The 26212-nt window shown below is 41.8% G+C and overlaps 1 protein-coding gene across 7 annotated transcripts in view; it reads right to left on the bottom strand.

Moving 5' to 3' along the window:
* Positions 1–26212, bottom strand: part of ARL15 (ADP ribosylation factor like GTPase 15) — a 395108-nt gene that overhangs the window by 13302 nt on the left and 355594 nt on the right. The window contains exon 5 of one of the 7 annotated variants that reach the window (XR_003522162.1): positions 13019–13224. The exons of the other annotated variants lie outside the window; for them this stretch is intronic. The gene's annotated coding sequence lies outside the window, so the exon portion shown is untranslated. The remainder of the gene's footprint in view (positions 1–13018; positions 13225–26212) is intronic. 7 annotated transcript variants of the gene reach the window in all.

Here is a 26212-nt window from a genome sequence, read left to right as displayed (position 1 = left end):
TGGTATTGTAAAGTGCGAGCTGAGGATAGGAATTCCATACTTTTTGAGGTTAAGAGGTATTGGGGAAAAAACCCCATCAATTACCAACAGTTGTGTCTACCTCAGTCACTGAAAAGGATCAACACACTTAGACTATTCCTCTTCCGCCTTGCTAAATGCTTAGCTTGGGATTGGTCGATGGGCTCTGAGGACCTTCCCGGGCTGAGAATACATGCTTTTGTGTTATGGAACTGCACCGGTTTTCACCACAGCCTGTGATTCTGCAAAATGGCATGAGGGCAAGAAGACCCCGAGCCTGGTAGTTTTCAAATCCAACATTTGCCTCACAGTGATCAGCTTTCATCCTCCAAAGACTTACTTCACTAAAACATTTGAGGAAACTTGATGTCAGCTGACACATGAATGACAATCACAATACTATTTCATATTTTGAGTTTTCTTAAAACAATATTGTATATCTTGCAATTGTTTTCTGGCTGTATCTCATATTTAGCTTTTTTCTGTTATATAAGGTACTGTGCCACGAATACACATAATATTAAGTTGTGACCTGATCAGACAACCAGAAGAGCATGCTTTGATTTTGACAGGACTAACTCTTCTTCCGGCTCATTCAGTATTGGTACCCTTCACGAAACCACTATGAGTTGGTCAACTCAAGGGATTCTTTGACTTAACAAAATATTAGGAAAAAAATGAGTTGCAACAATGGTTTAAAGCTTGTTAAAAACACAAGTGTCTGTTAAAAATAGTTTATATAGTCTAGCTTATTCGGCTTTTGTAATAGACTATATATCCCCTATCTCAGTCTTGCAGCTGGGAAGTGTGGAGAAGGCAACAGTGGTAGTAACAAATCAAAATATTAATATATGGAACCCAAATAAACATGTTTAATGCTGGCCTTGTGGTACTATGGCAGCACTCTGTCCTAACAACGACAACATTTAGATGTTGGGGCAGATTCAAATTCTTGGGCCTTAAACAGGAGACAAATATGGCAAGCCACGCATTGCTGAGCCGCCAATGGAGGGTGCCAATGGCCCTGTCCAGATGCAGAGATATTCAAGGGATGTTCCTGTCAGCAGTTTGTCCTCTGGCTCCAGTGAGGAGCCACCATGGAAACACCGGGAGGAAAAGGAAAAACAGGAAGGCGTGGAGAGACAGGGGAAAAGGCAGAAAAAAGTGACAGCCGCCTCAATAACACATCTGAGCAAGGGGAACAGGTAACAAATGGCCTTCGAACAAACTGCCATGTTGTTAGTCACAGGGAGAGAATTTCTTTTCCTACTGGCAATACGGCCAGGAGCCTAATATCCTGGCAACTGAGAAATATGAGCTTGGAAAGAGGCTTGCAGGCAGTCTGAGGAAAGCAAAGCTGAGTGGTAATCCGTCCTGAGGAATTTTAGCCAAAAAAACCCACACAGGACTAGCAGAACTTAGAATAAAGCCCGTGAAAGACAAGTCTGGAGAACATTACAATCAGACATAAAGAAAACACCAAGAGTGAAGGTTCCAAAAGCCACTGACTGGATTTAGCACAGCACTGTTAGCGTGGCCTCCCGCCCTAGTCGTCAAGCCAGGACTAGGTCCACAGCGTTAGTTCTCAGTGGAGGGGAAAGGTGACCATACCCCTCAGGGGACATTTGGCAATGTCTGGAGGTATTGCTGGTTGTCACAATGGGGGACAGGGGGCACGGTGTTTGCTGCAGGTGTCTTGTGGGTAATGGTCAGGGATGCTGCCCAACACCCTACAAGGCACAGGACAGCTCCCCTGCCCCTGCCCTCCCCACCCCCAACAAAGAACTGTCTAGCCTGAGATGTCAATAATGCCGAGGTTGAGAAACTGCTCTGAACTGATCTTTTAAGGCAACGTCAAAGAACAAAGGCCCCGCCAATGCTTCAATCTATGGTTTATCAGCACGAACCATCAGGCTCCCTCCCTGGAATCAGGAGGAGATTTAGGAACCGGATTAAGAAAGTAGACCAGGAGCTATGTCAGGGTACAACTCTCTGTCCTCCCTTCTTGCTCAAAGTAGAAATCAATCGATCTTCGTGGGGACAAATCAAAACATTCAATTGGGCTAAAAGAAAGGCACCAAATCAACAGCCACCTTTCCCTCTTCCTACCACTGACTACGCATTCACTGTTTTAGGCCCCGGGGACACAAAGTTGAACAGACGTCCCAGGCCCCACGGAGCTTACTTGGAAGAGACCGACAGGTATCATGTAGGTGCATCAGTGACTAAGTGAAGTCAGATGGAATAAGGGCCGTGAAAAATTAGAAGGCCCCACGGCAATCATAACATTTGCCATAGAGCTGATCCAAAAGACGGACTGAGGGCATGATGTGAATTAAATATCAAGCAGTTGCAGGTAAGGACAAATCTTTAGCTGGTTTCAAAACAAAATTTCATACAGTTACAATAAAGGCTCCTTCAATTAACCTCGACTTAATCACCTAGGCTTAACCGACTCTTCATTGCCTGGGTTCAAGATAATGATGGACGTTGTCTCCACAACGAATGCCCACGCCCTGTGGGCACAGCCCCAGATGAAGCTGGCCGCTCACCTGATGCTCACACTGGGGCACCACTCCCTGGCACGTCTGCTTGCCTCTGCTGCTGGGCTCTTTCACAATTCTCGTTGAGGCAACCGTATTTGTTACTGTATCAAGTCATTTAACTCAATATGGCATTAGCGGATGAAATAGGAAGTTGAGAAGAGAATTTCTGTTTCTATGAAAAACTAAGTGGAATGTGTTCAAAGAACTCACCAAAAACAAACTGCTGTCGAATCAGATTTAGGGGAGACAACCATCAAGAACTATTGCTGTGAATTGCTTCCCACGTGTCTTTAACTTACCATCTTACTTTATTTTATCTTATGGTTCTTTTTTAAAGAAATGGGAACTGAAAATCATTGATAATGGCTGTATTTTGTGCAAAAAAATAGGATACAGAACTCTCATTAGTGGCCATGTACTCAGAGAAAAGGCACTGGCCCAATATCAGAAGATTAGTACCATCTGTATGTTTTAATTATTTAGGGTATACGTTTACTTTATGTTTTTAAAGACAAGACACTGGCCAACTCTTTCTTTATTAACTGTTCAACTACCGGTTCAGATCAGGTCAGATAAGGGGGCTTCTAACAGTCTCAAATCCCACTTTTTAGTCTGTCTGAATCGAAAGCCTTCTCAGGGGGATGTCATTAACACCTACTTCAGTCGGAAGTTGAGAGTGTTACATAAAATCATGTCCGCTGTCAGAATCAATACTAGTGTCTATCACCTCAAATCCTTTTGTGAAAGAAAGTAGAGTATAAATAAAGAAAACACTCAAATCCATATTGATACCCACACCCCTGCAGTCTCAAGTACCACTCCTTCCCATCTCTGAGCTCACATTATGGTTAAAACTGGATACTTTGTTGTCAAATACAGTATCTTTTAACAAAATAAACATTACGTTATTTTGAATGGATCTGTAAAATATTTTCTAAGTAGAACTTACTCCTATTTTCTAGACTCAGAAATGCAAACAGAATTATAAAGTACTTTTCTTAGCCGATGCCCTGGATTTCTATTTCCCTGCGCTTACAGCTCTCTAGGGAACAAGCAATGTGAGTGCTCTGAAGAACACTCTTATTCTACCCTGAAGTTATTATCTGTTTCTTTATACCTTTATTGCATACCCATGAGTAAGATGGCAATGCTACCAATAAGAATCATATAATGCCAAGACCTGACAAATGATGGCTCAGGCTATTTTTAACCAGAAGTGTCAATAATAAAATAAAAGGATGTATGTAAATGGTATTTACCTCTGTGTGCCACAAATTTATTTTTAGTGAACGAATTACCTGATACCCTGTCTTTATCGTTTAGCATAAGAGGATCTAGGCTTCAAAGCCCTCGAACAGGGTTTGTAAATTTAGGTGTGAGTTCATGACAGAAAGATGTGGCTCTAGAGAAAAAAAGGAGAGGAGAAATAAATTCTTGCCTACTTGACTCCAGCTTCTCATCCAGACATCCAACACGCATAACCTGTGCACTTCTTAGCAAGTTAAATGCAGCACACGGTTTTCATAAAACATTCGGGCGAGCTGAAATCTCTCACAGCTGCTGAAATATTTGAATCCTGACTTCTTCATATGAAGTCACAGACACCCAGTTTGTAGTAACCTGGTCACAGGTTGAAGTGCTTTTCGGTGCTATCAGAAGGGGCAAGCTGATGTGATAAACTGTGGGGACGTCTGGAATGCCCTACGGGCACTGGATCCAAGGCTTGGATCAGTAACCAAGAGCACTGTGTTCTGGAGTGGAGTTTGCCTGGTTCTGTTGTGACCACTGACCCTGTGAGGCACAAAGACATAGGATACTTCCCATTTCGACCTGAGGAAAGAGAAGGAAATGGAACAGCATGAACAGTATAACGGGCAGAAGTTCTGAACAGGAGACTGAGATAAAAGTGAACTAGACTAGCTGTTCTCGCTCTTTCTCTCTTTAAAAATTGGTTATTAAGCCAAAGACTTATTTAAAGCACTGAAAGATGCAATTTCCGAACTAGCACTCATGGAAAAACTGAAGAGAGTTCCCTAAATGAGCAAATCATTGTATTCTTGCAGGCAAGAATTTGGAATTGCTTGCATAACTATCTTAATGGTTTTAGATTCTTATGAAATATTATAAATTAGGCTCTTACGGTTCAGGTTTAAGAAATTCATTTGCGCTGTATCATAATGTTTAAAAATATTCCTATATCTGCACAAAGCATTAAAAAAAAGCTCTCTGGAAAATCATGCACCCCTTGCACACCCAATATTCCCCTCCCCATTTCCCCCAACCCCCAGAATCCTTCCCATCTGCCAGCTGGGTTTCATTTTAAGAATTTCACACTGAATATAAAGTGCTATTTTGACCATGTGGCTCCAGAAATGTGAATTTATAGTCTATTCAGATCGTACGCCAATGATTGACAGAGAGGGGATTAACCAACTGGATGCGATGAAGCCGCTGCCTCTTCTTTCAGGTTGCTTTAAGTTTCCAGGAAAGGATGTTCACCCTCACACTGCTTCATTGAGGCTGGCAAAAAGTCGTCTCCGAGCACGGCACTTGCCTTTCACTTTTCTAGTAGTTGGCCGCTCTACCTTGGAATTCCACCCACCCCCCAGGTTCCCACTTTCCATCGATTTCCCCATATGGAAAATGAGAACACTCAAGCTTGCTTTCTTAGACACCCCTTGCAACAATGTTCCATTTATGGACACATAACACATATGTATAATTCCTGGTCTTCCGGTGTTAAGGGTCACATTTTGGGAAAGTATGTGCATGTAATCTGGTTTTCTTGGGTAAGGACTAGCAATGCCTAACAACTTACACAAGGGAAAGACTCTTTGCATGTAGTATTTCAGAGATTGTTGGCAAGTCTTGGCCATCTAGAAATGTTTCAAATACCAGTGCTATTTAAGCTTTTCCAAAAGTAGTTCTATTTTTTCAACGGTGACCCATCTTGTTTCACACTTATCATCCCCAAGTATTGTCTTAGGCATAGAAGTGTAACTATGTAATCAGATTTTCTAAATCTTTCTTTTTGCAACTTTAGGATCATGCTGTTCCTAGGACTCTATACACTCAATGCACAGTAAGTAACACTATAAAAGAGATTACTTCTCTGTTCAACAGAAGATCAATGAGAGGGTACATAAGCATTAAATTTCAAGAAGGGTGTGCAGAATGTATTCAGATGTGATACTGTAGCCAGCTTCAAAATTAATGAACATATCTACATTTGTAATACACATACACATAAAAGTTGACATCAGAGGGGAGGTCGACATCATCAGAAAAGTACAAGCTTATCGCATCCCATCGGGTTTGGTCCTGTTCAGAACAGGAAAGGCTCTGCTCAAGATGGGGGCTATAGTTTCTAAGTTATTCGAGAGAGGTAACAATGCCTTGCTCCCTTCCCTCAAGACAAAACAAACAAGAACACTATAGAAAATCGATTATAGTTAAGGGACAATTTCTTCTACCTGCCAGCATAATAAATACATGTCCATTAAAAAAAACCCCACCAATCTCACACATTTAAGTTTTAGACACACTATCTAAACAGTTAAGAAAGTCATTTGAGAGCAAAGTGTGGAAGGAGCCACATCACACTGGTAACAATGAAGGGAAGATTTTAACTTTTTCTTACTGTGCCCCTGAATTACTGGACTTGAAACGATAAGCTCCTGTAGTTTTTATGCTTTAAAACATGAATAAAAACATACATATGAACAAATCAAAGAGCAGAAGGGGCATCTGTAGAAAGAAACTAAAAATATGCCTGTATGTAGAGACATATAAAAGAAGGTAACTAGCTCACAGTAGAGGCTCAATAAACAGGCGCTGTATGAATGTGAAAAAACAATAAAAATTAGCCTCATGCGGTACTATCGACTTAAATTGTAAGAGTGTGCTGAAGTCTTCAGGAAGGCGGAGACAAGACCACCGCTCAGGATTCCTAACTTTCACAGCTGAAAATCTAACACCCTCTCACCAGCCTGAGAAGTTCCTGTGTGGGTCTTCCTGTCAGTAGGACCAGTACTTCAGGTCCCGGGGAAGAAATGGAACTTGTGACAGTCTGCTCTTTATTGGACCCCCTTCAGAGAGAAGATCGCAGCCTTCCGCCGCAGGATGTCTGACGCTATTCTTGAATGACCCCCGAGTATAGCCTGCAGAAGGCTATAAAATCTCTTCCCCACATTTTAGTACTAGGGTCTTCATTTAATGTTAGCCCCAGAAAAAGCCACAAAAAATTGAGAACTACATTTACCATAAAAGTATTGTCATGGGTTACTCATTAATTCATGAGGTATCTATCTTATAAAGTCTTCAAATTGTGGAAGACAGCTCTTCCCTGTGGAAGCCATAGCCTCCTCTTCTCCCGTACGGAGAAATACATCACAGATCACGATTCCTCCACCTTTTTTCGGAAACACAGAGCGCTAAATATGAATCCAAATTCCAGCACTGCTTTAACCTATAGGGTCGACGTTATTCTAGTCTCCTCTTCTTTGTCCTGATCTCCTGCTTTATTTTTTATTATTATTTTCATGTGAGTCACTTTAAATTCTTTGTGGACAGATGCAGTGTAACTACACAGACAAATGAAAATAAAAGAACATCTCCATCTGGAGTGAATAATAACATTCCATCTCTTATGCTTGGCACTATTACTTAACAGAACACACCAAGCTTCATTGAAAGTCACTAGGTCTTGAGTCATTCTTACTATTTTAGGGGTTCTTAAAAGTGCTTGTCAACACTATTACCAAGGAGCATGGACTCTTGATTTTTCAGAATTGCCTCAGTTATAGGAAACCTCAGCTGAAGTTAATTCATTTTAAGAATGGATTTTACATACCACAGGAGGAAGAAATTCTTCAGCAGATCAAATCCCTTACAGAGAAATCCAAGCGATTGTTCATTTTACTGTATAAAACACATGATGCTTAAAATATAATTTTTCAGATTTTTCCCCTCCTTTTTTAGGCAGTGCTAGTAGTGCTTACATAGAATTTTTTCCCCCCTGTGGTGTTTCTGGGTGATGGGATTTTAACAGCACTGTCCAGCTCTTATTATCTTCTAGGCAAGATATCAGATGTCTTGTGGCATTTTAAATGCCACGTGATCAAACCTAACAACACCCTCCAAAATAATCTTCCGGGGGCAGGGGTGGGGTGGGGCGGTTACAGAATCTAAAATCAGCAAAGTTAAGTTATCTTTAGCTACAGGACTTGGGCCAAACTCTGTGAGATAAATAAAACCTGCCTTTATTCCTCTTTTTCCACCTCCTTCTCTAGTAAATCCTTTCTGCAATCCTAGGGACCCCAGGCCTCTGTATATCTTACTATGTGTCAGGTATTCTTTTTTTTTTTTTTTAAGATTTTATTTACTTATTTATTTGAGAGAGCAAGAATGGAGAGAGAGAGCACATGAGAGGGGGGAGGGTCAGAGGGAGCAGCAGACTCCCCGCCGAGCAGGGAGCCCGATGTGGGACTCGATCCCGGGACTCCAGGATCATGACCTGAGCCGAAGGCAGTCGCTTAACCAACTGAGCCACCCAGGCGCCCGGGTCAGGTACTCTTTAAAAATATTTTAAAAATAGGGACACCTGAGTGGCTCACTCATTTAAGCATCTGCCTTTGACTCAGGTCATGATCCCAGGATCCTGAGGTCGAGCCCCGCATTGGGCTCTCTGCCCGGTGGGGAGCCTGCTTTGCCTTCTCCTGCCTGCCACTCTGCCTACTTGTGTGCTCTCTCTTTCTCTGTCAAATAATAAATAAATTAAAAAAAATTTTTTTAATCTATTACCTCATTAACCCTTATGTCAACCCACTGAGGGAGGCACTGGCAGGACACTGAGGCTTGGAGAGGGTAAGCAGTGTGACTGGGCAGTGGGGGCAGGACGTGGGGGCAGGATGTGAGGGCGGTGTCTGGCACAGCAGAACTCTGCTGTGTGTTAGTGGGGCGCACAGGGAACACAGCACCACCACCGACGGGGTCGGGCTGCGTGAAAGACCTGTGACAATGAAAGGAAATGCAACCCAAGAGAACGCAGTAGCTTCAGGCACCTATAGTAAGGTTGGGATAAGACCTGGTTACGGTGCCTCCTGACGTTCCTTAAAAATCAGTCCACGTAGATGGCTACTCTTCCACATGGGCAGACTCCTGTGTCCCCAAGTTACTAGCCAAACTGGGCTTATAGTCACTCCTTAAATCCATCTTGCCCTTCCCATAGATAAGCTCTTTGCTCAAGGCATGACCTTGTCCTAGAACACCCTCCGCTCTGTCTCCATGTGGGTGGTAGCTTCACGTCATCCTTCACTGGGCTAAAGCCAGAACTACCCAGGTTTCAATCCCTGCTTTACCACTTACTAGGTGCTTGACTTTGGGTAAATTTCCTAACTCTTCTAGGCCCAAGTTCCCACATTTGGGAAATGAGTGTGATAATAATTATAAGAATAATAACTCCATCTACAGGAAGGCCCAACTGAATTAGGTGATAGAAAGCATTAGAATAGTGCCCGGCGCTATTTCATGACCGTTTCCACCACCCCTCAGATTCTGCTTTCACCTGTGCTCAGTACCCAGCTCAAAAGCCTTTCTTTAGAGATTTGCCTTCTCTGAGATCCTGTAGTCCCTTGGCTTTATCATTCCAATGGTATTTACCCTGTATCACTGCAAGTATTCACATGGTCTTGAAGTGCGATTATTTATATATATGTTTATAAACAAGCCCTCCCCTGATGAAATCATAACCCCAGAGGTTTAGACTAAACATAAACTTTTCTTCTTTCACCTTATCTCCTTCTCTTCCCTTCTGTTGAGTGTTTTAATCAGTTCATTATTCATATACCCCAGAGAGTGGGTAGAACAAGGAAACAGGAGAGAAATGAGAACACACACACACTCTTCATAGTTCCCTATTAGATCATTCAATTTAAATCTACCAACCTTCCCAATCTCCTTCTCTGAGCAAAGCTTGCCTGGGCTGCAAAGAAGGGGGAATATGGTCCCTGTCCTCCCAAGACTCACAGTCTAGATCAGGTGAAAAAAACATGCCTCTAAGTATACAACCTGAATCCCAACACTACTTGAACCTATGTCTCAAAGTGCGTGCTCCCTCTCCAAAGACACCAGGTACCAATTTTCACATCCCGGGCCTGTTACTTACTCAACTCATCCATTCTGGAACCTTCCTCCCCTTCTCTGGTCACCTCTTTTTCTTTCTTTCTTTCTTTTTTTTTTTTAATTCAAATGTCCCCTCCCCCAAGAATTCACTGCTCCCTCAGCTGTATATTCATTCATTTATGGACTATTTGTTAGGTCTTCATCTCCCCTGCTAGAGTACAAATTTGTCCAGGAAGAAGACATGGCTCAGGGCACTTGGCCCAAAGCAGGCCCTATCACTCATCTTGGTGAATCCCACATCTGGAGCAGGGTCTGATGGGGGGCAGATGCTCAGGGAGTGTTCCTTCCTCGCCCTGGCCTTCTGGGCAGAGATGCTGGGGTAGAGTACTGCCAAACAGAACTGCTGGAGAGAGGAGAACCACCAATACTTCTGCAGACGTGGCAGCCAGGATTACCTGTAGTTTCTATGTATTCTTTTGGTAGGGGGCTCTATTACAGGCCAGGCACAGTGCTGTGGGGCAGAGAGACAAACCGGGGGGGGCTACAGGGTGAGAAAGACAATAATTAGGAGGTGTGCTCCCATGTGTAAAAATGGCAGTGTGCAGAGAGGAGGGCGTGAGGTTTACTTACCTTGACAGTTGCTAACCCATTTGAGAGCTCATTGTATTTATAAATTATGAGAAAATAATATGAAGGACCTTTAAAACTGGAGTCCTCATGTCTAGCATTAAACAACATTGACATATTTTATTTTGCAGAGAATATGCCTGACGGTGTTTTCGATAGCTCCTACTTTTATAACCCAATCAATAAGAGATCCCTATTTCAGCTGCCACACTACTCATTTATTTTAGTTGTTAAATTTGAGAAAGTGAAAGGAAGACATTTTAAATATGCATCCCTGTTACATTCACTCTTTTTTTTTTTAGAACGATGATGCAAAACCAACAGATTCAACCATGGCATCATATATTTTGTATTTACTGCACTGAGTAAGGAAGATAGACTACTTTATCCTCAAGTTGGCTTTTGACTTGTCAGGTGACTTTATGTGGTTCACCTACTGCTTCCCCATTTGGCTTCTCCTATTTCAAAGGAGAAACTCTAAAACTTACTGATTAAAAAAAAAAAATCAGAACAGATTTAATTAAGAGAATACCCTAAACTCAACTGGGCTATATGCAGGTGAAGAGTCAAAATGCAATACAGAAAGAAAAACAGAAAATTACGTTCCAGAACACAAAGTATTATTTTCTCAGAAATTTTTACTATGACAGAAGTGGATGGGTGATACATCTCTAAAGGTATTTGTACTAAGCCTGCCCAGCAAATACACAGCTAACCTAGAATGTTCTCATAAAAACAGAAAGGTAAGGGGATCTCATGTGAAGCCAGGAAAAGGCTATATGATTGGTAAAGATCCAACATAATTTCCTCCAAAGGCTGTTAACATCACAAGGAGTCACAAAACATTACACTGAGCAAATTAAGTCCTGACTGGTCATTAAGGAAACTCACACAGCCCAACATCTGATGTCTTACCATTTCGTTTTGCTCTGCACATCAAAGGGATGGTGGACCTCTAACCCAAGTTTCTGATATTCAGTAATTGCCCATTCATATTTATATGAAGGAGACCACTACAAAAGATATCCATAAAGCTTCAGTTTGCTCTGGATTCAACATCTAAGGGAAGAGACAACAGTTTCATTTTCTTTTCTATCTGGGAAACAAAAGCATCAGATAGGAAAACCTGTCCCTTTGGAAAGATCAGCCATTTGTTGTCTAGAAGGAAAGCAGGCAGATAAGGGAAAGCGGATATCTGGACTTGTCTGAGAAAAGCCTTTCAGGTCCAACCATAGCAACTTATTTGAGAGCTGTAAAAGTCATTAAATGTGTCTCTGATATCACTTCACATATGAAGATTAGTGGAACACACCAAGAGACTGAATCATCAAACAATTCTCTTAGGAATTTCAACATAGCTGATTTGATACAGAATTACTCCAAAGGCCCAAGCCTGCATGGGATCCTGGTAGAGATAAGATGCAGACACCTCTTAGACAAGGCCTTCATTCTTCAGAAATGGAAGCGCAAACCAAGGACTGTCCATCAACAGCATCCTCAGTGTTTATTAGGAGTCTACACATACCCTGTGGGCACTAACCAAACACAAAAAAATCTAAATAAAGTCTTTGCCTTCACAGAGAGTACAAACGTAGGAGGCACTCCCATCCTCCTTCCCATTCCAGAGACTACTCATCAGGAAACAGATCTCCCTTAAACAATGCTACTAGTTTATAACCTTAAATCCTTATTGATCCAGAAAATAGAGCTCTTCCAATTTCTGGCTTGAGAAGAGCAGCTAAATGAACCTCTTCTGATACTGAGAGGAGTTGCTGGATAGCTTTTCTGCATTGCCTCTAGAAGGACTTAGCATTGCCCTAATCCCTCATTTATCAAACTGCTTCACCAGAGGAGTGAAGGGGGCCCTTTTGCTTCTTATTTTATGAGTCTGCCAGGAGTGAATTGGCAATCAAAACTGGAGCTAAATTCCTCAAAACACTTTTGGTAAATAGACATAAGACAGCATTGTGCTTACACATATTGCCTATTCTAAGCTATCAATCTTAAACTGAGACTGGGAAGAGGCTCTGCATTTCTCATTCTTAGAAATCACATGGCATATGCAAAAAGAACATATGGCCACGAGATAGCTGAGGCTTCGATTTGTACCACAGCCAAGAAAACGAGACGCCCAAATGTATCACTACTAATGAATCAGGGAATAATGCAGAGAATTTGCCGAGAGAAGGGAAATACAGACAGAGTTGGAAAAAGCAGACATTTTAAAGGTATCTGGCACTGGGGCCATATCAAAAATATTTACATAAATGTGATAATGAGAGTGATTTAGATTTGGGGGGTCATGTAGAAGAGAGGTTTCTCAAACTCAGCGGAATTTCAACAAGTATCAAAGATGATAGTAAGGCTTTTAAAAATGCAAACAGGGGATTGCGTATTAATAAATATGAAGCTCTTAAAATCTGGTTCTAAAGTAATAGCAAGCAACACCAGCCCCTGGCAAACGTTTAGTAAATGAAATCAAAGAGTGAGTATCTGAAAGAATGTTAAGTATACAAGGCAGATGAGATTTTGAAATAACAGCTTTCATTTGAGGAATGGACTGAACTCATACATTCAAGGGCAAGAGGTGTAACTTGGTGAATCTGACAGTAAAAAAAGACTTTTTTTCATTTCTTTTGAAGGTCTGATACACTTTAAAAGTGTCAACACAAATCTATAATTGCACAGTTAATTAGTCCAAGTACCTATGCAATCGATTTTATAACTTCTGGATTTCCATTGGGCTTTTTATTTCTTTCCTTGGTTTTGTCCTCAGTTGGAAGGAACACTTCAATGGTTTATCTTAAAAGCACCAGGTGTGGGTGAGCATTCACTGGGCAACTGTAGAGGGCATAAAATGCCCTTCAAAACACCTCCCTTCTGGGCTTTTGCAATCGATCACCACCAATCTCTGTGAAAACAGGAACCACATTGCAAAGATCAGCAGTCATGCAGTTTTCTTTAACAACTTCAAGCACTGAATTGTAAGTCTGTGATGTGTGTGCAAAGGTGTCATACAATGTACTAAGTAGTAAACAGCAAAAGCTCTTCCCGTCACACTCCCTCAACTTGGAAGGAATTACGGAAGCCATTGAAATGAACGTAGAATGGTTTGCAGAACCTTTTGAGTGTTCACAGCACATTCTACAAATGCAAGGCTAGCCACCCCTTGTAAAAAGCAGTGCACTCCTCCTGCCCATGGGTCTCACTCCAGCGGAGTGCAGAACAGCAATGAGCATATTTATTTTTCTTAGAAGGAAGAGAAGAAAAAAAGACGGAGCTAGTGCTGTACAAACGACAACATGAGGGAGAGGACAGTAGTGGTCGAGGGACACGAGAGAGGATGGGAAAGAATAAAAGGTCTGAGCAGCATAACCGTGTGTGCCATTTTATAAACGAGCTAAGATTTCCAGATGAAAGATCTGTGGCAGGTGGAATACTTGTACAGAAAGGCCTCAGGGAGGGGAGCAGGGGAGGAAAGGGGCTGACATTGGGTCCCAGGACGCCACCTGTCTGAATCATCCCACCTGCTTCTCGTGCCAGTGTGCATTTGAGTTACCACCTCTGATCCCCATACCAGTGGCTCTGCTCCTTGAACCAGAAAGATCGCTGTCCTGCTGCTTTCTAACCATGTACTCTTGGACAAGTCATTTCACATCTTCGATTTTAGTTTCCCTATTTTTAAAACAGATAAATGACACCTGTCCTTGAAGGGCTCTGGTACAGACAGGGCACAAATACAGATAAGGTTCTTAGCATAGTGACTGCCAAGAGGAGCTGCTCAAAAGGGGATACTTTTATGAGCAAAATTTATAATCACTTAACTAGAAAGCTGGGACTCAAATCAAGGTCTTGTAACTCTGAAGCCGTTTTTTCCCTCTCCGCTTAGATTTTCAGCTTTATTTTTTTCTTAAGCAGAATTAAAAAAAAATAAAATAAATCTCATACCAAAGCCCCACACCATCTTGCCTTTTCTAAGTGCTTTCATAAAACTTTTTGGGCTACTTTACCAACAACAGCCTACCCTGACAAACCTTTCCCCGCCTATATATTCAAAGTTGGAATGCAGCTGTGAACACGATGACATGTCTCACATCTTGTTTTGTGTTCTTAGCTTCCACTCAGTGTGTACCTCTGCCTGGTTGGTTTTCCAATCTCTCCCACGCAAGGTCAGTGTTTCTAGGGCTTTGTGCTCATTGCATTAAGTCTCTGAGCAACTGCCAAAATGGTGGGCAGCACTGTGGTCTTTCCCTGGGTGCTCCTGGAATGAAAAAAACTACCAGACGACTTCTTGTGCCCAAGGCACTGTGGTAAGTGCCTTAGACGTGGCGGCCACGGCTAGTGCGCGTGTTTCTATGTCCTCCTCCCAGTGCGAAGGGCCAGACAACACGGCTCTGCTTCTGCCACGGTTGGGTGCTGAGTGGTACACACCCCCGCCACTCCCTGGAAGAAACAAGACCTTTGTGATCCTCCCTTCTATCGTGCACCATCCTTGCTGTCTCTCTGCGGGAGATGTTGAACAAAGTGGCCGTGAGACTGAGAGGACAGAGACGGAAGGGATCCAGATCCTTGAATAATTACAAGGAGCAGAGTGCCTCCACTGACCCACACAGGACTGTGAGCGGACAGAGAGATAAACTATAGTGACAAGCCACTGAGACTGTGGACCTGCTCAGAAAGCAGCTCATAGCACTGTCCCCAACCAATACAGAAACAATCTCATTTTACTCATATTACAACTCTGTCAGGTAGTATTATCACCTACATTTAACTCCTATGGGAACAGAGGCTCAGAGAGGTTAAGTAACTTGTCTAAGGGCAAACAGGTGATAAGGCTGACGTTCAGCCCTAGGTCAGATTAATTCCAGAACCCATGTTCTTACTCATGGAAATCTACTACCTCCCCAGTAGCTATTATTATTATTATTATTTTTCCCAATAGCTGTTATAAATGTGAAAGTAGAAACCCACATTATGGCATTCCCAGTTTTAACCTCGATCTTATGTTCCATAACAGAAGCATTTTATTTTCTCATTAAGTATAACAGAGACTGGTAAAAGTTAACATGGACTAAATTTTGTAGGTGACCTCACTCAGGGAGTGTCTGATTAATATATGTAAAACATTAAAAGCAGGACTTCTTTAATGAAGCAAGGGTAGGGTTCCCAGGAACAAGCCATTTGAAAATCACTGTGTCACATTACACTGCTTCTCAATACTGTGCTATTCAGGTTTCTTTCTTTTTCTTAATTTTTTTTAAAAAAGATTTTATTTATTTATTTGACAGAGAGAGAGAGAGAGAGACAGCGAGAGAGGGAACACAAGCAGGGGGAGTGGAAGAGGGAGAAGCAGGCTCCCGGCTGAGCAGGGAGCCCGATGTGGGGCTCAATCCTAGGACCCTGGAATCATGACCTGAACCCAAGGCAGACGCTTAACCAACTGAGCCACCCAGGCGCCCTACTTTTTTTTTTTTTTTTAAAGATTTTGATTTATTTTAGAGAGCCAGTACACACATGCACATGCACATGTGGGATGGGACAAAGGGGGAAGGAGAGGAAGAGGGAGAGAATTTCAAGCAGACCCCCTCTGGGCTGAATGCTGAGCACGATAGGGGGCTAGATCTCATGACCCTGAGATCACAGCCTGAGCTGAAACCAAGGACCTGAGCTGAAACCAAGAGTCAGACGCTTAACCGGCTGAGCCACCCAGGTGCTCCAGACCACTTCCTGTTTCACTTAACCAGTAGAGTAGCACCATTTGGTTTGTGGGTTAGTTATTGATTGTCACCAACTAGCCACTTTTGTAACAAAGAAGACTAATTCTTCTAGCATGTTGTCATAGTTTGAGTTTCTGCATGGCTTTCTCCAAATTTCAGTCCTTTCCTTCTTTAAGTCTGAAGCCTGTATTAGCTCTGTTTAGCACAGTTAATGTTTTCTGTTATCTTGCCTGCGTTTAGTAACAAGGATGCAACATAGTTCAGACGTGGTCCCTGTCCTAGAATCAGGAGAAGAATCTGATATGGTACTATAAAAGGATCATTGTTATGTACTAGCTCTTTTTTTTTTTTTTAAAGATTTATTTTACAGAATGAGAGAAAGGGAGGAAGGGAAGAGAGAGAGAGAGAGAGAGAGAGAGAGAGGAGAGGAGAGGAGAGACAGAGAAGGTGAGGAGCAGAGGGAGAGAGAGACATGAGTGGGTGAGGAGCAGAGGGAGAGAGAGACTCTCTCAAGCAGACTCCACACTGAGCATGGAGCCCAATGTGGGTCTCGATCCCACAACCCTGACTGAGATCCTGACCTGAGCCAAAACCAAGAGTCAGACACTTAACCAACTGAGCTACCCAGGTGCTGTTTTTTTTTTTTTTTCCTTAAATGACAACAACTATAATAACTTCGAGCAATCATTCTTGAATGTTCCCTTTCTATGTAGGTTATGCCTAGTGCAAGGGGAATATCTGAAATAGGAAGGGGTAGGGCATGGACACTAACCAATCAGAATGGACCAATCAGCTGGTGGCAGTGCTGGAGCATGTTTCTAGAGGCTCCCAGCCAAATCAGCCTTTATCCCCTTGGTTATGGAATTGGGGGACAGCTTAGGAGGTTGTGAGGGGAGGACCAATGCAGTTTCTTATAGGAATGGGCCAGTACTTGACTATTTTAACAACTGGCCCATATATAGTGATGCATACTGACAGAATACCGCCTTGACCCAGAAAAGGTGATGGAAACTCACCATCTCCATAGGACAGTCACTTTTCTACCTCTTTTGACAACTGAGCTGTATAGATCCCAAACCAGACATACCAGAGAAAGACAACCTGAAAACTGTTCCCTTGAGAATGTTCATTTTCTTTTACAAGCACTGGAAATAGGGCAGCACCCAATAAATGTTGTTGACGGACTGACATTTATTGAATGCCCAGTGTATACAGAGCATGTCCTGGGAAATTCATAAAAAGAAAATACAAATGACCTAAATTAAGCTTGTTATTTTAATGATTTATGAAAAGAGCGGCCTTTTGGAGATGAGTATATAATCATAACTATACCCTAATGAAGTCTTGTGAAAAGATAGGTAACCCAAACTTAGGATCAAATATGTTTTACAGAGTGCTTCCCTCCTTCATTATTCAAGTTCTGGTCTTTGTCAGCTGCCACTGGTAAGGGTCAGGCAGAATGAAACTCCTATAACTCAAAAAACAAACAAATAACCATCCCCATACCTGAAAAAACAAAAAACAAAAAACAAAAAAAAACAAAAAACCTCACATCCCCAGCTTGAAACTCAGTTTGCATTTGTGATCTGATTTTGACAATCAAAGAACTTTACATCTGCATAAAATATGATGCTGCTGCTTTTCAGGGGTGAGATGCCTCCCCCAAAAGGTACTTGGTAAAATGATCTCTGAGTGCTAGAGATGAATTATACACCCTGAAAGCTGTCAAATGCATGAAGCTGCCTCCAGTAAGGATGACTGACCTAAAAGCAACTCATTTACTAGTAACTTAGGCTGTGACATTCTTTCATTTCTGGTATTTTCTTGGGCGTGTCAAAAAAAAGTCTTGTAATATCCAAAAATTGATCGAGTTTTATTGTTTAAACAGTATTTTAAAAATTGGATTATTTTATCAGAGACCAGGTAAATACAGAATTAAAAAGACACAAACACTTGCAACTAAAGCTTAAGATCTTACTTGGGGAAAAAAATTCATGAATGAAAATTTTCAATTAGAAAGCAGGGTATTGGAGATAAATGAGACACAACTATGAGTTCTCTTCCTGGTGTTAGATTATGACTTTCAGGAAAAGGAGGTAATAAAAGCGTCGGGAGAAAGGTATTTGTCTGACATTGTGTCAGATTTTGTAAGGCCCAGGAGCACCTTGAGAAGTAACAGCTGGGAGGAGCAGACTGAGAGCTTTAGCAGTATTTGGAAAGTTGCCATTATGTCTCCTTAGCTTTAGCATTCATTTGGTATTTGTCTTTTACTTTTATTAGCTTAAAAAATTTTAGCAGATTGTCACACAAATGACATTATGGGAGATATTCACAATTTTGTTGATTACTTTTCAAGCCGTTCTTAGTGTTACTTTAATTATTCTAAACAGCATTTTGAAACTGTTTAGATGAACTGAAAATAAGATTCATTCCAAAGAAGTGATATGGAAAAGATATTCTTAGAGTCAGAATTTTAGAGCCAGAAGGGGACCTACAAATCTTCTAATTCAGTCCTCTCATTTTACAGATTAGGAGACCAAGACCCAGTTGGGTGAAATGGCTAAACCCAAAGTCAGCTAAGGTGATCCTGGGCACGAACCAGGATTCCTCACATTGAGTCTAACTTTCTTCCTACTAACGTCCAAGTCCACACTGCTTGCCCTCTTCTCATTCCCACTAAAGACTGCTCATGGTGACCAACCCGCTCGTCCTACCCGACAGAGGACGGCAACCAAGCTGTCTGGCTGATTGGCCACGGCTGGGAGGGAGCAAGGCGCTGGCCGTTCTTGCCTGCCAAGGACGCACATGCATTTACCTCCCTACCCACCTTCCCCCTTCCTCCCTTCCTTCCTCTCTCTTACTTGCCTTTCCTTCCCCTTTGTATGCTGCTTCTTTCTTCCAATTCTTATCAAATCCGATGTAGCTTGTGAGCACCTAAATGAGTGTTCATGAATTTGTGGTGAAGACAGTTGATATATTCAAGTCAGGAAACTGTTAAGTTAGACATGATGAAGAATTTGAATCACTCAAAAAATGTTTTTAGGGGCACCTGGGTGGCTCAGTCATTCAGTATCTGCCTTCGGCTCAGGCCTGGCTCCCTGCTCCGCGGGAAGCTGCTTCTCCCTCTCCCGCTCCCCCTGCTTGTGTTCCCTCTCTCGCTGTGTCTCTCTCTGTCAAATAAATAAATAAAATCTTTTAAAAAAAAAAAGTATTTCTAATGCCTTTTAGCATTTGCACGCGAGTCTTCTGCAGCCTTTAATCTGTTTCTCCTCTCAAGTTTCGGTTTTCAGGATTTTTCAGTTCTTAATCTCTCATTTACTTATTATCTGCCATACATGACAGACACTTCAACTTTTTTCTGGAACCTTTTGTTTGGTTCTTGTGCTTACTGACTTTGGAACTTTATGCAAGTCACTTAACCAGTTGCTTTGGGGGAAAAGTGATGGTACTGGATCTTCTAAACCTCAGTAAGCACTGACCACACACGCATTATGTGCCTAGAACCACAGGCTGCTCCTGGAAACTAAGCAGGGACAAGGAACTTTGGGTCTTGCTGGTTTGGAAGCTCAAAATTAAAAGCATGTAACAAAGAGTGTGTGCAGGACCAAGCAGAGAAGGTGAAAACTGAGCACTGGCAAAAGCCCCCAATCTGTGATTTGAATGAGGCTATGGCAACTCAAGGTGGCCCCCGGAGCCTGAGAGCCTGGGTTCAAATGCTGACTTTGCCCTTACTAACCACCTGACTTTGGGTGCATCTCTTCACCTCCCTGAGCTGCAGTGCCCTCATTTGTAAGAGTAAGAAGAGCACGTAGCCTTTAGGCTATCCTGTGGACTAGGTGAAAGCATTTAGCTCAGTGCCTGGCACAAACATCAGCTGGTAATAGTGCGTTCCACACTCACAAGAGAGCACAGAGACGAGCTGATGGTGGCTCAAGCTCCTGGTGTCCTGATGGAGGAGGCAGGATTCGAGATGGAGCTCCGATTACAGTTGAAGTTTGAATAGAGGACCCTGATTGCCAGAAACATTTTCAGAAGACAGAGAGCAATCTATGCGTCCTTGAGTAGTTTAGATATAAATGAGAGTGGTATTTTAAGATCAGCACTGAATTTTTTGTGAAGATTTTTAATTTTTTTTTTTTTTAAGATTTTATTTATCTGACAGAGAGCGAGCACAAGCAGGGGGAGCGGGAGAGGGAGAAGCAGGCTCCCTGCTGAGCAAGGAGCCCGACACACGGCGCTCCATCCCAGCGCCCTGGGATCATGACCCGAGCTGAAGGCAGACGCCTAACCGACTGAGCCACCCAGGCACCCTGAAGATTTTTTATTTTTAAGTAATCTCTATATACCCAACATGGGCCTTAAACTTATAAACCCGAGATCAAGAGTTACACACTCCACTGCCTTAACCCCCTGGACGCCCCCCATATTTTTTTTTAACTGCAAAGTAAATGTAAACATTTAGGTAGAAAAGCAGTGTCTCTTCTGGCCATGATCTTTCTTTCTGCAAAAGATCCCTTGGCTCCTCAGATCTTTTTTTTCCTCACTTCGAATTCCCCAAGCTCATTACGAAGTGTAGATAAAGGATTAATATCCAGCAAATCATTTCAGGTTAAGGGAAGGAGGAGGCTTTGCTAGATTCCCTTTATAAATGTGAGCCATAAATTGACACTCAGTTTGGAGGACTTTATAAACAAATATAGCCAGGTACCCAAATTCTATAAATTATCACTGATATTCATTCATATATTCTACCTCTCTGCAAACATATGGATGTAATTACGCGCCAAATGTGAAAAAAATATCCCAAGGACCTTGTTATTCCAGGAAATGACTGCCAGCATGACTGGTTCAAGAAGAACATCATAGAATGCTCAGCGGAGTTCACGCAAAGCTTCTGTACTGCCTCTTCCCTCACTCCAAGTGTCTACATCACATACATCTCATTGCTGAACCAATGCCCACCACACGTGCACAATGAAATGATATCGCACTTAAAACACCCATGATAGCTTGGATGTCTGCTTTAAGACTCATGAATCTGCCAGTTTGGATTGGGCCCATGTATTTGTACTTTAGCAAAAGCACTACTGTTTTGTTTCTGGAAATTTGTTCCTCTCTAAACAGAAATACTGAGTACCCATGGAAGGTCATCTTTGAAGTTTTTATTCAGTTAAAGGGAAACAATTCTCTTCGTCTCACTTAGCTGGGCTATCTAATTCTTTATTTAGCCAAGCATTACAGACAGGGGAAGAAGTTTAAAAAAAAAAAAAAAAAGAATACCTGAAAGCATGCAGATTAGTTAGATAGAAGGGAAGAGGGATGGAAGGAGGAAGTAGTGGTAAATATTATTTTTCCTTCGATGGGAGTATTTCTCCCCCCACACCCATGGGAGTATTTTAAAAACTAAATGCTTTGCTTTAAAAAGTCAGGGGTCATGTAGAGTATTGGTGGTTGTAGTCATTTGGGAAAAGCACGACCAGAATGTGTACTTCTTTTTTGGGTCAAACAGAAGTCAAGATAATTGGGAGTGCCCTTTACATCACTCAAAAGTTTGTTGAAGGAACACACTGAAAAGTATAAAACTGTAATACTGAGGCACCTGGCTGGCTCAGCTGGTGAGCCTGTGACTCTTGATCTCAGGGTTGTGAGTTCGAGCCCCACACCCGGTGTAGAGATTACTTAAAAAAAATCTTAAGAATAACTGTCTTCTTTGAGAGCACTATAAAAATAAAACATTTTACGTAGAGCTGTGTTGAGGAACTTGGTTATGGGAGATGGGGTAGAAGGCACAGTGGGCTACCATAAGCGAGTGGATCCCACTGTCAGGAGCTGATGCACATGCTGGTCTGACTTCTGGATCAAAGTGTGCCTGCAATGCACACGTGTGGCAGTGGTAAATGGAAGAGAAAGGCACAGCAGAGCTCATACTCTCCCACCGCAGCCAAGGAGAAAAGCACAGGAGAGGTTAGCATGGGCACACTTGCCGCTAACCTAAAATGTCCTCTTTCTTTACACTTCATTCTTAGGATAGGCTAATGAATGTACTATGAATTCTTCTTATCTTAACATTAATGGGGGGCCTAATAATTTCATATGGAATTTCAGATGAAAGCCTAAGCGTTTTAAATACCTTGAGAACCTGGCCTAAGGAAAGATGGAGTACCAGCACTGCTCAAATTAAATTTTTAATAATAAAATAAAAAATAAAATGTTTTTATAATAAATCTAAAAATATATAGCCATACAGGCTGCCTCTTGCCCCCCAATGTATACTGCACTGGCTGCTAGAAAAAAAGAAAAAGCAAGACAAGGGGGTCGGGGGAGGAAGAGAGAGACAGAGACAGAGACAGAGACAGAGAGAGACAGAGCGACATCTTTTATTGGTATAGCTCTTAAAACTTGAACATTATCTAGAGACCTCCGTCTTAATCAAGCAGCCATGGTTTCTCTTCCTGTTACCAAAAGCCTGCTGATGGTGCTTGGTCAACTGAGAGATATCTTCAGGGCTGCTTAGATCTGGCCTCTCCAAAGAGCCTGAGAAGGAAAGGGTCACCTGAGATGAAATCTACCACATTTGGCAAACCTTTTCAATGAGCCTAATTAATAACCCATAAAAATAGACATTACTTCTTCTAAATGCGAGAGATACATGTAGTAGAAAGAGGCAGAAGATGGTGCTTTTGGAATGAGAGTTCGTTTCAAAACTAAGGAAAGCACACATTCGAAGTTGCTCAACCTTTCAGAGGAAATATTTTTGTAGGTCAATGAATGCACATGCTGACCACAAAAGACGTTTCTGTGAATAAAGCCACTATGGCAGAAACCACGGTCTCCTTTAAATTATCCAGAATCATACAGTATCATGCAAACTTTTAACATTCAAGTGGTTTCCCCATAGCAAAGACACAAATTGGTCTGGGAAATTAAGCCGTATTTATGCCAGTTTAATTCAATGAAATCTCTTTGAAATACAAGCAATTTAAGTATGTGGAGAGCCTGTGTCACAGAGTCCGTCAGAAATTCTGGGTACTAGATTTGCCCTCCATGTACTTATTTATTTCCACCTAAAAAGGATTCCATGAGAAAAAGTGATGACTGCCTAACAATTAAAAAATGTGGAATACTTTACACCGTTTATAAATTAATGATTCCATAAATCATAAGTCGTGTTTATGAATGTCTCAAAATGAAGTCTTTATGAACATAAGTATAAGAGTCCCAGGTTTATTTGGTTTACAAAGAGGAAGAAAAATTGATGCTAGCTATATGCTATTAATCTATGTGATGGACAAACAGGCATACATTATAATGAAAAATTTAGGGGAAAAATTCTCCCAAATTCAATCTTTCCTTCAACTAGGGTTGCTGCTTCCAGCCCAGCAGGCCCTGCACCATGGGATGCCAGCATGCCATTCACACCAGTTAGCCGTGCGTGAATGCTGCTCCCACCATGTCAATGAACCACACATCGTCTATGTTTTGTTCTGCTGAAATAAGTGATTTAAGATTTAGTGAATTTAATATACATATTTATTTGTTTGTTTATTTGTTAGAGAGAGTGTGCGTACATGAGCAGGAGGAGCAGCAGACTCCCCGCTGAGTAAGGAGCCTGATGCGGGGCTTGATCCCAGGACCCCGGGGTCATGACCTGAGCTGAAGGCAGACACTTAACCGACTGAGCCACCCAGGCGTCCCACTTTTGGTTTTGTATTATATTTTAGCTCTGAGGGCAGTTTTAGCATTAGGCAGCCATGCTCAAACTGGTTCTTCATTTCTTCTAACTGTAGCCCACAACCCGTTCTTTTTCTCAACTCCACTAGGTACGCTTAGCTTCTAACTATCTTCCAAATAAGCCTGCAGCTGGAAGATTGGGCTTGTGCTCCACACACCGTCTGTACTCTGCACACTTGGTACAGTAGCTACTGAGCTGAGAAAACACTATTTGATGGGTGAAGCTTACCTAAACCACCTATTGGCGTTAGGTTGCCACTGAGTTTTATGATTATTTTATATAACGCATGGTTTTTGGAGATTAGTCCACACTTTGCTGGATCTCAAAATTTAGTTTTGTAAATCGGTGTTTATATTCACTTGATAAACTATCCTCGGTGCCCGGATATTGCTACGTTACAAAAAAAATTACAGCCATGAACGTTTTCAAACAAATCTAAACCTTGTAAGGAAGGGAACTTCCACTTATTAAGAGAGAATCAGGATAAAGAATGCAGAAAACATATGCTTTTGGGAAGGGAGAAAGGAGGCACCAGTAAAGTAAACTTAAAATGCTTTGGGTACAAATTCCTCCAAGGGAGTATAAACCAAACGGAACTGAGGAACGCCCACCAGCCCTCGGCCCTGCCAACAGCTCCCCCTTCTTTCAAGAGCTTCGCCAATGGCTTTTACCTCTGGCACAAAGACCAGTTACAGAATGGACCCACTATTCCTAATCCCAGGCTTCCTAAATAACAAATAAGCAAGGAAGAAAAAACCTTCATAAGCAGATCACCATCTGGGTTGAGGAACAAATTTACGCCAATGAAGTGGTGCTGCAAAATTATAAACATTCTGGAAGACTCTGTGCCTTGATCAAAAGTACTGGGTGAAAGCCAAATTTGGAAGCTGAAAGCGGGATGCAGCCAATGTTTGTGGTCTTTATCATTCACTGCTATGTTGGTTATAGATAATGCTGGACACAGTGTCAACGTGAAGTTAATGAAGACTCTGAGAGATTTACAGTCTAAATGTGAGATTTTCAAAGATGAAGGAGCTTGAGAAATGGAATGTAAGATGTCGACTAGCTGGGGCAAAGGACAGGTAAAGCCCCATCAGAAGATCCATTTCTAGCAAAGAGAGCCCATTCTCAGAATCTCCCTCACCTCCCAAATGTCTCCAAACTTGGATACAGTTGGATTTACTTGAAAGGATTTCTGTAAGCATAAAAACCTAAGGTCATAGTCATCACAGAGTCAATGCTGTAGGTTGTAACAAAAAAGCAAATGAAAAACTTTTATGACATTAACTCGTGGGACAAACTCTAGAGCCTTTTCCAAAAACAATAACCCACCTTTGCTTCATGCTCTCCAAGAATCTTCCAGAGTCAGGGAAAGGTGGCCTGGGTAGAGTTACTCTCTAAAGAAAAGGGATTAATTGACTCTAGTAGGAAAAGACATAGGGCACAGGGAGGCTATAGTTTGAATTCCTCCTCAGAGGTCTTGAACATAAAGATTAAGAAAAAGCATTCAAACATATTAGGATAAACCCTTATAAAGCTTGTCTCAACAGACATCAGGTTTAAGGATCTCTCCCGATGAGAATCCATTCTTTTTTCTAAGTTGCTTAGTTCAGTCTTAGAAGGTGACGGTTCACATAGCATATTTTCACAATAACAGTTGCAGGATATTTCCAAAATCTGGCTTAAATAGCAATGCCCAAAGGCAGACTCTAGATTTTGAAGATACCCCAAGTTATGAAAATGAGCACTGTGTGGGCAGAATCTCTCAAGCTCTAACTCAAACTCCGTCAGGTTTGGTAAAATAATTTTATTTTCTTTTACTCTGGTAATTTTCATGAAAGGATATCATTTAAGATTTCACCTGGGGTTCTGAATAAACACTGAAATTATGATAGCTATTTAATTAAAGCCTTTTTGATAGACATTCACAGATATGGTTCCTACGATCTATATGTGCACTTAGTTGATCTATGAAAATATTCCCTCTGGAGTGTTGCTGAACCCTCCGTTAGATCTTTAGTTATTTGTTACAACAGAAGAGAGTGAGACAAGCCGCTTTTAGACGCCACCGCACCTGGCAGTGGACACGTCGGCAGACTCTATAAAGACAAATGCAGAAGTCCTGGATGCCGGGGAAACTGCCATTTAGCTCAAGGCTTTCTTACTGTCATTCCATGAGACATCTCAAGTATGCAACTGCACACTGACTTAAAAGTGTAATTATTTATTGTTGGACTGAAATTCCAGGGAGGACAGCATATAAATGGAGAAAAAATGGAAACCTGGTTACACAGAGCTCTTAAATAAATTTAACAGCTGCCCAAAGACAGGAGATTTAAATACGTGTATAGTAAACTCTTACTACTCGACACATACATCTTTTCCCTCTCGTTTGTAGGAAGACCAGTTCCAACAGAAGAAGGCCTTGAAGGATGTCATTCCCCATTCCC

The sequence above is a fragment of the Zalophus californianus genome, chromosome 5 (assembly GCF_009762305.2).
Source record: "Zalophus californianus isolate mZalCal1 chromosome 5, mZalCal1.pri.v2, whole genome shotgun sequence".
Classification (NCBI taxonomy): Eukaryota; Metazoa; Chordata; class Mammalia; order Carnivora; family Otariidae; genus Zalophus; species Zalophus californianus.
The sequence above is the reverse complement of the archived record's forward strand: the minus strand, read 5'-3'. Positions and strand labels throughout refer to the sequence as shown.